This window comes from Pseudophryne corroboree, chromosome 8 (genome assembly GCF_028390025.1).
Source record: "Pseudophryne corroboree isolate aPseCor3 chromosome 8, aPseCor3.hap2, whole genome shotgun sequence".
In the NCBI taxonomy this organism is placed as follows: Eukaryota; Metazoa; Chordata; class Amphibia; order Anura; family Myobatrachidae; genus Pseudophryne; species Pseudophryne corroboree.
Genome location: NC_086451.1, coordinates 212,850,515 through 212,864,778, shown reverse-complemented (window position 1 = coordinate 212,864,778; position 14,264 = coordinate 212,850,515).

Here is a 14,264-nt window from a genome sequence, read left to right as displayed (position 1 = left end):
GTCGCTTGGCTTAGTCATACAGCTACCTCATTGCACCACTTCGACATCTTTGTATGAGGTGCTGTTTGGGGCCAAATTTTTGAAAAGTGCCATCCTGTCTGACACTGCCGTATGAGTCCAGGGGTACTGCTGTATTAGTCCTGGGGTACTGCCATATAAGTCCACCAATTGCAGAATTTTTTAAAAATGACAGGGACATGCTGGAGATGCTGTCAGTGGACCGAACAATTGCGGCCCACTCTCGACATTCAGCCACTGCGTGACACTACTAGATGGGCCAGGTGGTTGTGTCGCTTAGCTTAGTCATACAGCATCCTCGATGCACCTTTTTTTTCTTCTTTGCATCATGTGCTGTTTGGGGCCTTTTTTGATATCTGCCCTCCTGTCTGCCACTGCAGTGCCACTCCTAGATGGGCCAATTGTTTGTGTCGCTTGGCTTAGTCATACAGCTACCTAATTACACCTCTTCTACATCTTTGCATGAGGTGCTGTTTGGGGCCTAGTTTTTGAAAAGTGCCATCCTCTCTGACACTGCAGTGCCACTCCTAGATGGGCCATGTGTTTGTGCCGCACACTTGTGTCGCTTAGCTTGGCCATCCAGCTACCTAATTGCACCTATTTTTTTTCTTTGCATCATGTGCTGTTTGTGGACTAGTTTTTGAATAGTGCCATCTTGTCTGCAACTGCAGTGCCACTTCTAGATGGGCCAGGTGTTTGTGCCGCACACTTGTGTCACTTAGCTTAGTCAAACAGCCACCTCGGTGCAACTTTTAGGCCTAAAAACAATATTGTGAGGTGTTCAGAATAGACTGGAAATGAGTGGAAATTAATGTTATTGAGGTTAATAATACCCTAGGAGCAATATTGCCCCCAAATTCTGTGATTGTAGGTGTTTTTATGTTTTTTCAAAAATCATCCAGATCCAGATCCAAAACCAAAACCAAAACACAAAAGGGTGGTTTTGGCAAAACCAAGCCAAAACCAAAACACGAAAGTGGAATTAGAACCAAAACACAAAACCCGAAAAGTGCCAGCCGCAAATTTCTATCTAAAACCAAAACACAAAACACGAAAAGTGTTCGGTTCACATCTCTACTTATTATACAATACAATATTGACTCGTTGAAACACCTGTGAACCACTGGCACACAATAGTACTAGAGATGTGTACCGGAAATTGTTCGGGTTTTGTGTTTTGGTTTTGGATTCGGTTCCGCGGCCGTGTTTTGGATTCAGACGTGTTTTTTCAAAACCTCCCTGAATTTTTTTTGGCAGATTCGGGTTTGTTTTGGATTCAGGTGTTTTTCCCCCAAAACCCTTAAAAACAGCTTAAATCAGAGGTTCTCAAACTCGGTCCTCGGGGGCCCACACAGTGCATGTTTTGCAGGTCTCCTCACAGAATTGCAAGTGAAATAATTAGCTCCACCTGTGGACCTTTTAAAATGTGTCAGTGAGTAATTAATACACCTGTGCACCTGCTGGGTTACCTGCAAAACATGCACTGTGTGGGCTCCCGAGGACCGAGTTTGAGAACCTCTGGCTTAAATCATAGAATTTGGGGGTAATTTTGATCCTATAGTATTAACCTCAATAACCACAATTTCCACTCATTTCCAGTCTATTCTGAACACCTCACACCTCACAATATTATTTTTAGTCCTAAATTTGCACCGACGTCGTTGGATGACTAAGCTAAGCGACCCAAGAGGGCGGCACAAACACCTGGCCCATCTAGGAGTGGCACTGCAGTGTCAGACAGGATGGCACTCAAAAAATTGGCCCAAAACAGCACATGATGCAAAGAAAAGAGAAAAAGAGGTGCACTGTGGTTGCTGGACGGCTAAGCTTAGCGACACAAACACCTCAATATCACAGGAATTATTTGTTCTAATCAATGGTATTATTGGTCCAAATCACTGGAAGAAAATGACAAAATCACAGGAATTATTTGTTCTAATCAATGGTATTATTGGTCCAAATCGCTGGAAGAAAATGACAAAATCACAGGAATTATTCGTTCTAATCAATGGTATTATTGGTCCAAATCTCTGGAAGAAAATGACAAAATCACAGGAATTATTTGTTCTAATCAATGGTATTATTGGTCCAAATCACTGGAAGAAAATGACAAAATCACAGGAATTATTTGTTCTAATCAATGGTATTATTGGTCCAAATCACTGAAAGAAAATGACAAAATCACAGGAATTATTCGTTCTAATCAATGGTATTATTGGTCCAAATCACTGGAAGAAAACTACAAAATCACTGGAATTATTCATTCTAATCAATGGTATTATTGGTCCAAATCACTGGAAGAAAATGACAAAATCACTGGAATCATCTGGCAAGATCACTGTAATTAATAATTAATAATAAATCACTGATATTAATTGGTAAAATCTCGCTATCGCCTGCCTAGTGAAGTGGAATCTAGATGGGATTTTGTACCGGGACACAATAACTTCATCAATTGTCTAAATCCCAATGCACTAATGGCGGAAAACGGGCGCACGTCTAACAGCTCACTGATTATACTGAGAACAGATTATACTGATCAATCACTGATTGTACTGAGCACTGATTTTACTGAGCACTGATGATACTACAGAGAACTGACACTGAGCAGCGAGAACAGCACTTGACTATTGTACTGTAGTATACTAGTCACCACAATGCTGCACTATACTACTATATATACTGCTCACAACAATGCAGCACAGATATGGAATGGATACTTGCAGTGACACGGAGCTGCAAGATACAGCAATGGCCTACTGTACTGTACAACTATATACTGTTGGTCACCAAAATGCTGCACTGTACTACTATATATACTGCTCACAAAAATGCAGCACAGATATGGAATGGATACTTTCAGTGACACGGAGCTGCAAGATACAGCAATGGCCTACTGTACTCAGGGCCAGCGCCACCATTAGGCAGCTTTAGGCAGCTGCCTATGGGCGGCAACACTTCAGGGGCGGCTCTGAGTGCAGCAAAGAAAAAAAAAGAAAAAGGAAGTGACCGCTCTGTGCTCGCCACCGCTCTAGAGCTGTTCCCATCTGCCCCTCTTGTGTCGCTCACTGCCCCCCCACCCTCCCGACCTGATGAGTATGTAGCAGATGATCTGCTCCCTCCGCCGGCGCTGGGTCCACAAACCAGGTAAGGAGGCAACAAAGCTGCCGGAGCCTGTGGAGGAGGCGGGGGGCGGGACCTTAACCCGATGCGAAGAGGGCTTCCCCAACCACTGGTGGATCCCCTTGCTATTTATGATACATTTCTTTAACTGGCAGCACGGGTAAAGTGACTCTCGTGGTTGTTTCACCGGGAGCTCGGGCTGTGTGTCTCTCACTCCCCCCCCCCCCCCCTCTCCTGCCTGTCCCCACCTCGCAACTCATCCTGCCGAGTGGTGAGTAGCAGCGAAGGTACGTGCAGGCGCTGCACCATACATTGCTCCCTGTCAGCGTCCGGCATCTGCTCTCCCTGGCCTGCATCTGTTTGCTCCGTGCAGACGGGGTTGAGCCACCTCCTCCTACACCGTGACTGCCGTGTGGACGCTATCCCGACATGCTGCCCCCCCGTGCTGTGGACACGCAGGGGGACTTCTATGTGGTTGGGGAGTGAGGTTGGGTTCTGTGCAACATTACAGAAGTGTGAGTTACAGCCCCAGTGTCACACAGCATCACACTACCCTGTGTTTATATATATATATATATATATATATATATATAGTTAGGATGGGTCTAAGTTGCTAATGCATAAAATCTATATGGAATGCAGTCAGGATCTCTGTGTTCAGAATCCGGCCACTTCTCGGAATACCTACGCCGGAGTCCCAACTTGAATCTAAATGTCGGAGCCGCTATTCCGATTGCTGGGATCCTGAACTGCCACGACCCTAGAGAAGTAAGCCGCAGGGGGTGGGGGGTGGGTGGGACTGGGGAGGGAGGGGAGAGGTTAGGTGTAGGCTTGGGGGGGGGGGATTAGGGTTAAGCTGCGGGTAGGGGGAGGGTCAGGGTTAGGCACACCTGGGGAGGGTTAGGCTGAGGGAGAAGGAGGGATAGGTTTAGGCTGCAGGAAGGGGGTGGTTAGGTACCAACGGGGAGGGTTAGGATTAAGCTGGGGGGCAATTAGGGTCAGGCTGCGCGAAAGGTGTGTTAGGGTTTTGGGGAGGGGGGGTTAGGGGTCAGGGTGAGCTTACTTAATTAGAAAGTGTTGGGATTTTAATCTCTGGGATACCGCTGTCAGTATTTTGGCATCCTAAGCGCCAAGATATCATATGTATTCCATATATATTTTTCATATATATTACCATCAGCCCGGCACTCCGTTTTGGATGTTGATTGGCCCGGTGCTCTCAGTGCGGAGGATAGTATATAGAATTGATACTGCGGCACTCGGAGTCATTTAAAAAGAGCAAAGTGTAGTCCAAAAGATTTACATCACACAATTCAAAGTTTCGGGGTGCCTAACCCCTTTGTCAAGGTGTGACAATGGGGTTAGGCACCCCGAAATGTTGGACTATGTGATGTAAATTTTTTTGACTACACTTTGCACTTTTTGTACGACTCTGAGTGCCGCAGTATCAATTTTATATATATATATATATATATATATATATATATCCGTGCCTGAAGTGAGCTGGTGTACAACGGTATGCTATACCGACACTTCTTCAAGTACTGTCCCCCGCCGGTCCGCCGCCACATCAAGCTGACCGCGGCGCTACTATTTCAAATCTGCTGCGGCTCCTGCATGCGGCATGATTATGCCAAGGCTCCGGCTCCCACCCCCCTGACAGCTCGGCTGCCCAGCTCCGGCTTTCTCCTGATGACAACTTGGGTGGCCAGCTCCCACTCCACAGCATAGCTGCCCAGCTCCGGCTCCCGTATGCTGATACCCCAGGCTACCTGGCAACTGGTGAGCAGAGGGGAACTGGTGGAGGAGAGTGTCAGGGTGGGGACAGTGTGTGTGTGTAAATGTGGTTGTGTGTGTGTATATATATGTATGTGGCTGTGTGTTTATATGTATATATGTGTGTGTGTATACTGTATGTGGCTGTGAGTATGTAGATATGTGGCTTTGTGTGTGGCATAATGTGAATTTCAGCTCATTCCACATTGCATAATGTGAATTTCGGCTCATTCCATGTGCTCTAATGTGAATTTCGGGTCATACCGTGTGCTCTAATGTGAATTTCTGCTCATACCGTGTGCTACAATGTGTATTTCGGCTCATACCGTGTGCTATAATGTGAATTTTGGCTCATACAGTGTGCTCTAATGTGAATTTCGGCTCATACCGTGTGCTGTAATGTGAATTTCGGATCATGCCGTGTGCTATAATGTGATTTTCGGCTCATACCGTGTGCTATAATGTGATTTTCGGCTCATACTGTGTGCAATAATGTGATTTTTGACTCATAGAGTGTGCTATAATGTGATTTTCAGCTCATACTGTGTGGTATAATGTGAAAGGAGCACCAGTACTAGAAAATATAAGGGGTCCTACTATTGTGGTGCAAAATGTGTATAAGGGGTGGTAAACTACACTGAAGGGCACGCCCCCTTTTAAGTGGCCACGCACCCTTTTTTCGGAGTAGCGTGCGCATAATTACAACCTTCACTTTTCCATACCCCCACTTCAAAATTTCCACTTCAACCACTGTGTGTGTGTGTGTGTGTGTGTGTGTGTGTGTGTGTTGTCTATGTGTGTATATATATATATATATATATATATATATTTATTAGTGATGAGCGGGTTCGGTTTTACTCGGTTCTCAAAACGGCATCTTCTTGGCTATCCAAAACACATGACATCCGTGAGCCAATAAGATGCAGTTTTGAGAACCGAGTAAAACCGAATCCGCTCATCACTAATATATATATATATATATATATATATATATATACACACACACACACACACACACACACACACACACACACCTCCCTAATAATAGCCCCTAATCTAGACACCTAAACCCAAACTGCTAAAACAGTCCTAATATCTTATCCCTAAATTTTACCTGAGGGCTCGGTATTTTGGCAGGGACGGCCGCTGACTATTTGCCTAGGGTGCTGAGAAACCTTGCACCGGCCCTGACTGTACTATACAACTATATACTGTTGGTCACCAAAATACTGCACTGTACTACTATATATACTGCTCACAAAAATGCAGCACAGATATGGAATGGATACTTTCAGTGACACGGAGCTGCAAGATACAGCAATGGCCTACTGTACTGTACAACTATATACTGTTGGTCACCAAAATGCAGCACACTGAGCACCAGTGCTTAAAGTGGTCCTGGAGAGGTGGTGGAACTCACCCCTCCCAACCCCCCACACCCGAGCCGTGAAGGGATTGTGCGCGCCGTAGACGCGCCGTGCGAAAAAAAGGGGCGTGGTCCCAAAAAGAAAGGGACGTGGTCACCCAATAGTATCCCTAATTTTAATTACTTTGAGCTGCCTCCAGTACAGATGTTCCCAGTACAGATGCCCTTGTAGAAGCTGTCCCCAGTAGTTCATGCCCCCTGTAGTTATGCCCCCAGTAGAAGCTGCCCCCTGTAGTTATGCCCCCAGTAGAAGCTGTCTCACTGTAGTTATGCCCCCAATACAGATGCCCCCTGTAGTTATGCCCCCAGTAAAAGCTGCCCCCTATAGTTATGTCCCCAGCAGAAGCTGCCCCCAGTATAGATGCCCCATGCAGTTATGCCCCCAGTACAGCTGCCAGGCGCGGCCACAGAATAGTACCAATTCACATTACACCACACAGTAGCGTCCGTTATTCACATTACACAGCACAGTAGTAATCAGGGTGTGACGGAGAAGAGTGGGTGACAGAGAGAGGGTAACCGGGAGAAGGTGACAGGGAGAAGTTGATAATAGGGAGAGGCTGAGGGTGACGGAGAGTGGGTGAAAGAGAAAGGTAGAGTGTGAAAATGAGAGGGTGATAAGCAGTGGGTGACCGGGAAAGCCAGAAGGTGATGGGGAGGGGGCGACAAGCCGAGGGAGACTGGGAGAGGGGGACAGGGAGAGGCATAGGGTGATGGGGAGAAGGTGACAAGCAGAGTGTGACAGGGAGAGGGTATCCGAGGTCTCTGTACGAGGGAGTAAAGGAGGTAAATTGGGTTGAAAGGGCTCACTGGGACATGACGGGAAAGTATTCGGGGGAGAGACACGCAGAAAAAAAACAATGGCTGTTTACATGAGAGGAGAGAGGAAGTGAGAGACGAAGAGGGGAGAGGAAAGAGAGAACTTCTCTGACCGGCAGTAAGAGAGCCAATCATTTTTGGACACAGTGGAAGGTTCTGGAGAACATAGTCTCATGGTCCCAGCACTGGCAGGCGATTGAATGTCCCTCGAGCCGGCCCTGCTTCGGAGGTCTGGCAAGTCAAACAGTATCCGAGAGGAGGGAAGGGGAGGGGCCCCCCTCCTCTACTCCGGCCGGACTGCCTCCTCCTGCTTTGTTATGACCCGCCGCAGCGTACCGCTAGCTCTGTAAAAAAAAAAAATATGCCGGTGCACACATACATAGATTGGACAGAGGAACACTGACCCATCATACAGTGACCAAGGGCACACTGACACACAGATTTGTATATGTGCACAATTACACACACACACACACACACACACACACACACACACACACACACACACACACACCGACTTTTCAAACATTTGAATTCCCCGTGACTTGTACAGGTCCAGTCCTGTAAGAGGAGCAGCATGCTCCTCCGTCTCTCCTCCCATCATGGCCGCACAGAGGTAGAGAGCTGGCTGGTGGGCGTGCGGCGTGACGTACTCGCGTCCCATTGCGCACACATTAACCATGGAGGCAGGGTCAACACTGTCAGTGCTGAACGGGCTCTGGTGCTAGTCAGTGCCTCCTGAGCTATTTAGCTCACCGCACGTCTCTGCCGTGTGCACATCTAACTCTGCGTTTATCACAGTTGTATTGCGGGCGGCAGCGGAGCTGTAGACAGTGACTGACTCACTGTCTGCAGTAGCGCCCTCTAAACCCTGGCGGGCTGCACACAGCCGCACACAGTGGAAACCGGAGCTCAGAGTGAGCTCCGGCTGCCGCTGAGGGGAAGGTGCGGGTGCCCGCTGGTAACACAGCCTCAGAGGGCGCCCGGCATCCCCATGCGGCTCACATTCTGGGTTAGGTGAGCCGGAGGAGGCAGAACTGCCTTCTGTCTCCAATTGGAACTGACGCAACTGCGTTCTGCCCCGTTCCGGCTCAGTTTAACCTCTGATTTTATCCCTGACACAAGTCTCCCTCCCTGACAGTTTATCCCACACACAGCACTCCCCTCAGCACGTCCCACACACTATCCTCCCAGCACGTATAATCCCACACACAGCTGCCCCCCAGCACGTATAATATCACACACCGTCCCCCCAGCACATTATAATACCACATGCCGTCCCCCCCAGCACGTATAATCCCCCACACAGCTCCCCCCCTTTCAGCACATATAACCCCACACACAGCTCCCCCTGCACATATAGTCCCACACACAGCTGTCCCCCGCAACACATATAATTCTGCAAACAGCCCACCCCCAGCACATATAATTCCACAGAGCTAGCCCTTCAGAACATAGTCCCACACACAGCCCCCCCAGCACATATAGTCCCATCCACAGCTCCCCCCAGCACTTATAGTCCCATACATAGCCCTCCCAGCACATATAGTCCTACACACAGCCCCATCCAGCACATATAACCCCCACACACAGCCCCCCAGCACATATAGTCCAAAACAAGCCCCCCTTCCCCACCAGAGTTGATCCTTAGCATAGCGACATTATCCCTCCCACCCCCCCGCACATCTCCTTTCTACCTCATTCATGTGCATGGGTCATCCTGTCAGGGCTCCAACAGCTCCTCCACTTTAGGCGACAGGAGAGACAGACATGCAGTGATAGCACTGCATGATCTCATTCCCGCCGCCGCGGCCAGCAGGAGCAGCGGGTACATGTGGAAGCAGGGGCTAAGGAGGGAGACACTGTCTAGTGAAGCTGCCCGCCCACCCCATCTATTAAAGTGGGAGGCGTGGCGCGGCGCAGTGACTGTGACAGCGGGAACAGGCTAATCTGGCAGCGCAGCCTGTACAAAGTTCCCATGGCCGGGTAAAGTGGGCTGGAGGTGGCAGTTCCGCCCCGTTCCGGCCTACTTTAACCCCTGCTGAGCACAGATATGGAGCTTTTCAGGCAGATAATTTAGATATTTGCAGCACACTGAGCACAGATATTTGCAGCACACTGAGCACAGATATGGAGCTTTTCAGGCAGAGAACGTAGATATTTGCAGCATACTGAGCACAGATATTTGCAGCACACTGAGCACAGATATGGAGCTTTTCAGGCAGAGAACGTAGCCACGTCCTCTCCGTTCAATCTCCAATGCACGAGTGAAAATGGCGGCGACGCGCGGCTCTTTATATAGAATATGAATCTCGCGAGAATCCGACAGCGGGATGATGACGTTCGGCCGCGTTTGGGATAACCGAGCAAGGCGGGAAGATCCGAGGCTGCCTCGGACCCGTGTAAAATAGGTGAAGTTCGGGGGGGGGGGGTTCGGATCTCGACGAACCGAACCCGCTCATCTCTAAATAGTACCATGATTGTTATTATTATTATTATTATTATTATTATTATCCTTTATTTATATGGCGCCACAGGGGTTCCGCAGTGATCAGTTACAGAGTACATATGCACATAATCAAAACAGGAAAACAGTGACTTACAGTTGAAGACAATATAGGAGAAGTACAGGGTAACTAAGCATAACTACACCAGTAGACGACATAGAGATAAGTTTCAAGGTGGCCAAAAAACTGCAGGATATGGGCAGTTGAGGATCATTAAGGTAAGAAAAGGAGAAGCTCAAGAGGGAATAGGGCCCTACTCATGAGAGCTTACATTCTAAAGGTTATCACAATATTCTCACAATGTTACAAAATGTTCAGAATTACAAAAAACGGATCCACCTATTAGAGATGAGCGGGTTCGGTTTCTCTGAATCCGAACCCGCACGAACTTCATGTTTTTTTCACGGGTCCGAGCAGACTCGGATCCTCCCGCCTTGCTCGGTTAACCCGAGCGCGCCCGAACGTCATCATGACGCTGTCGGATTCTCGCGAGACTCGGATTCTATATAAGGAGCCGCGCGTCGCCGCCATTTTCACACGTGCATTGAGATTGATAGGGAGAGGACGTGGCTGGCGTCCTCTCCATTTAGATTAGGGTTGAGAGAGAGAGAGAGATTGACCTGAGGCTGTGATACTGTAGAAGAGAGTGCAGAGTTTAGTGACTGACGACCACAGTGACCACCAGACAGTGCAGTTGTTTGTTTTATTTAATATATCCGTTCTCTGCCTGAAAAAAACGATACACACAGTGACTCAGTCACATACCATATCTGTGTGCACTGCTCAGCCCAGTGTGCTGCATCAATGTATATATATATCTGACTGTGCTCAGCTCACACAGCTTATAATTGTGGGGGAGACTGGGGAGCACTGCAGTGCCAGTTATAGGTTATAGCAGGAGCCAGGAGTACATAATATTATATTAAAATTAAACAGTGCACACTTTTGCTGCAGGAGTGCCACTGCCAGTGTGACTAGTGACCAGTGACCTGACCACCAGTATATATAATATTAGTAGTATACTATCTCTTTATCAACCAGTCTATATTAGCAGCAGACACAGTACAGTGCGGTAGTTCACGGCTGTGGCTACCTCTGTGTCGGCACTCGGCAGCCCGTCCATAATTGTATATACCACCTAACCGTGGTTTTTTTTCCTTTCTTTATAGTCATACTAGTTACGAGTATACTATCTCTTTATCAACCAGTCTATATTAGCAGCAGATACAGTACAGTGCGGTAGTTCACGGCTGTGGCTACCTCTGTGTCGGCACTCGGCAGCCCGTCCATAATTGTATATACCACCTAACCGTGGTTTTTTTTTCTTTCTTTATACATACATACTAGTTACGAGTATACTATCTCTTTATCAACCAGTCTATATTAGCAGCAGACACAGTACAGTGCGGTAGTTCACGGCTGTGGCTACCTCTGTGTCGGCACTCGGCAGCCCGTCCATAATTGTATATACCACCTAACCGTGGTTTTTTTTTCTTTCTTTATACATACATACTAGTTACGAGTATACTATCTCTTTATCAACCAGTCTATATATTAGCAGCAGACACAGTACAGTGCGGTAGTTCACGGCTGTGGCTACCTCTGTGTCGGCACTCGGCAGCCCGTCCATAATTGTATATACCACCTAACCGTGGTTTTTTTTTCTTTCTTTATACATACATACTAGTTACGAGTATACTATCTCTTTATCAACCAGTCTATATTAGCAGCAGACACAGTACAGTGCGGTAGTTCACGGCTGTGGCTACCTCTGTGTCGGCACTCGGCAGCCCGTCCATAATTGTATATACCACCTAACCGTGGTTTTTTTTTCTTTCTTTATACATACATACTAGTTACGAGTATACTATCTCTTTATCAACCAGTCTATATATTAGCAGCAGACACAGTACAGTGCGGTAGTTCACGGCTGTGGCTACCTCTGTGTCGGCACTCGGCAGCCCGTCCATAATTGTATATACCACCTAACCGTGGTTTTTCTTTCTTTCTTTATACATACATACTAGTTACGAGTATACTATCTCTTTATCAACCAGTCTATATTAGCTGCAGACACAGTACAGTACGGTAGTTCACGGCTGTGGCTACCTCTGTGTCTGCACTCGGCAGGCAGTCCATAATTGTATACTAGTATCCATCTCCATTGTTTACCTGAGGTGCCTTTTAGTTGTGCCTATTAAAATATGGAGAACAAAAATGTTGAGGTTCCAAAATTAGGGAAAGATCAAGATCCACTTCCACCTCGTGCTGAAGCTGCTGCCACTAGTCATGGCCGAGACGATGAAATGCCAGCAACGTCGTCTGCCAAGGCCGATGCCCAATGTCATAGTACAGAGCATGTCAAATCCAAAACACCAAATATCAGAAAAAAAAGGACTCCAAAACCTAAAATAAAATTGTCGGAGGAGAAGCGTAAACTTGCCAATATGCCATTTACGACACGGAGTGGCAAGGAACGGCTGAGGCCCTGGCCTATGTTCATGGCTAGTGGTTCAGCTTCACATGAGGATGGAAGCACTCAGCCTCTCGCTAGAAAAATGAAAAGACTCAAGCTGGCAAAAGCAGCACAGCAAAGAACTGTGCATTCTTCGAAATCCCAAATCCACAAGGAGAGTCCAATTGTGTCGGTTGCGATGCCTGACCTTCCCAACACTGGACGTGAAGAGCATGCGCCTTCCACCATTTGCACGCCCCCTGCAAGTGCTGGAAGGAGCACCCGCAGTCCAGTTCCTGATAGTCAGATTGAAGATGTCAGTGTTGAAGTACACCAGGATGAGGAGGATATGGGTGTTGCTGGCGCTGGGGAGGAAATTGACCAGGAGGATTCTGATGGTGAGGTGGTTTGTTTAAGTCAGGCACCCGGGGAGACACCTGTTGTCCGTGGGAGGAATATGGCCGTTGACATGCCAGGTGAAAATACCAAAAAAATCAGCTCTTCGGTGTGGAGGTATTTCACCAGAAATGCGGACAACAGGTGTCAAGCCGTGTGTTCCCTTTGTCAAGCTGTAATAAGTAGGGGTAAGGACGTTAACCACCTCGGAACATCCTCCCTTATACGTCACCTGCAGCGCATTCATAATAAGTCAGTGACAAGTTCAAAAACTTTGGGTGACAGCGGAAGCAGTCCACTGACCAGTAAATCCCTTCCTCTTGTAACCAAGCTCACGCAAACCACCCCACCAACTCCCTCAGTGTCAATTTCCTCCTTCCCCAGGAATGCCAATAGTCCTGCAGGCCATGTCACTGGCAATTCTGACGAGTCCTCTCCTGCCTGGGATTCCTCCGATGCATCCTTGCGTGTAACGCCTACTGCTGCTGGCGCTGCTGTTGTTGCCGCTGGGAGTCGATGGTCATCCCAGAGGGGAAGTCGTAAGCCCACTTGTACTACTTCCAGTAAGCAATTGACTGTTCAACAGTCCTTTGCGAGGAAGATGAAATATCACAGCAGTCATCCTACTGCAAAGCGGATAACTGAGGCCTTGACAACTATGTTGGTGTTAGACGTGCGTCCGGTATCCGCCGTTAGTTCACAGGGAACTAGACAATTTATTGAGGCAGTGTGCCCCCGTTACCAAATACCATCTAGGTTCCACTTCTCTAGGCAGGCGATACCGAGAATGTACACGGACGTCAGAAAAAGACTCACCAGTGTCCTAAAAAATGCAGTTGTACCCAATGTCCACTTAACCACGGACATGTGGACAAGTGGAGCAGGGCAGGGTCAGGACTATATGACTGTGACAGCCCACTGGGTAGATGTATGGACTCCCGCCGCAAGAACAGCAGCGGCGGCACCAGTAGCAGCATCTCGCAAACGCCAACTCTTTCCTAGGCAGGCTACGCTTTGTATCACCGCTTTCCAGAATACGCACACAGCTGAAAACCTCTTACGGCAACTGAGGAAGATCATCGCGGAATGGCTTACCCCAATTGGACTCTCCTGTGGATTTGTGGCATCGGACAACGCCAGCAATATTGTGTGTGCATTAAACATGGGCAAATTCCAGCACGTCCCATGTTTTGCACATACCTTGAATTTGGTGGTGCAGAATTTTTTAAAAAACGACAGGGGCGTGCAAGAGATGCTGTCGGTGGCCAGAAGAATTGCGGGACACTTTCGGCGTACAGGCACCACGTACAGAAGACTGGAGCACCACCAAAAACTACTGAACCTGCCCTGCCATCATCTGAAGCAAGAAGTGGTAACGAGGTGGAATTCAACCCTCTATATGCTTCAGAGGTTGGAGGAGCAGCAAAAGGCCATTCAAGCCTATACAATTGAGCACGATATAGTAGGTGGAATGCACCTGTCTCAAGCGCAGTGGAGAATGATTTCAACGTTGTGCAAGGTTCTGATGCCCTTTGAACTTGCCACACGTGAAGTCAGTTCAGACACTGCCAGCCTGAGTCAGGTCATTCCCCTCATCAGGCTTTTGCAGAAGAAGCTGGAGACATTGAAGGAGGAGCTAACACGGAGCGATTCCGCTAGGCATGTGGGACTTGTGGATGGAGCCCTTAATTCGCTTAACAAGGATTCACGGGTGGTCAATCTGTTGAAATCAGAGCACTACATT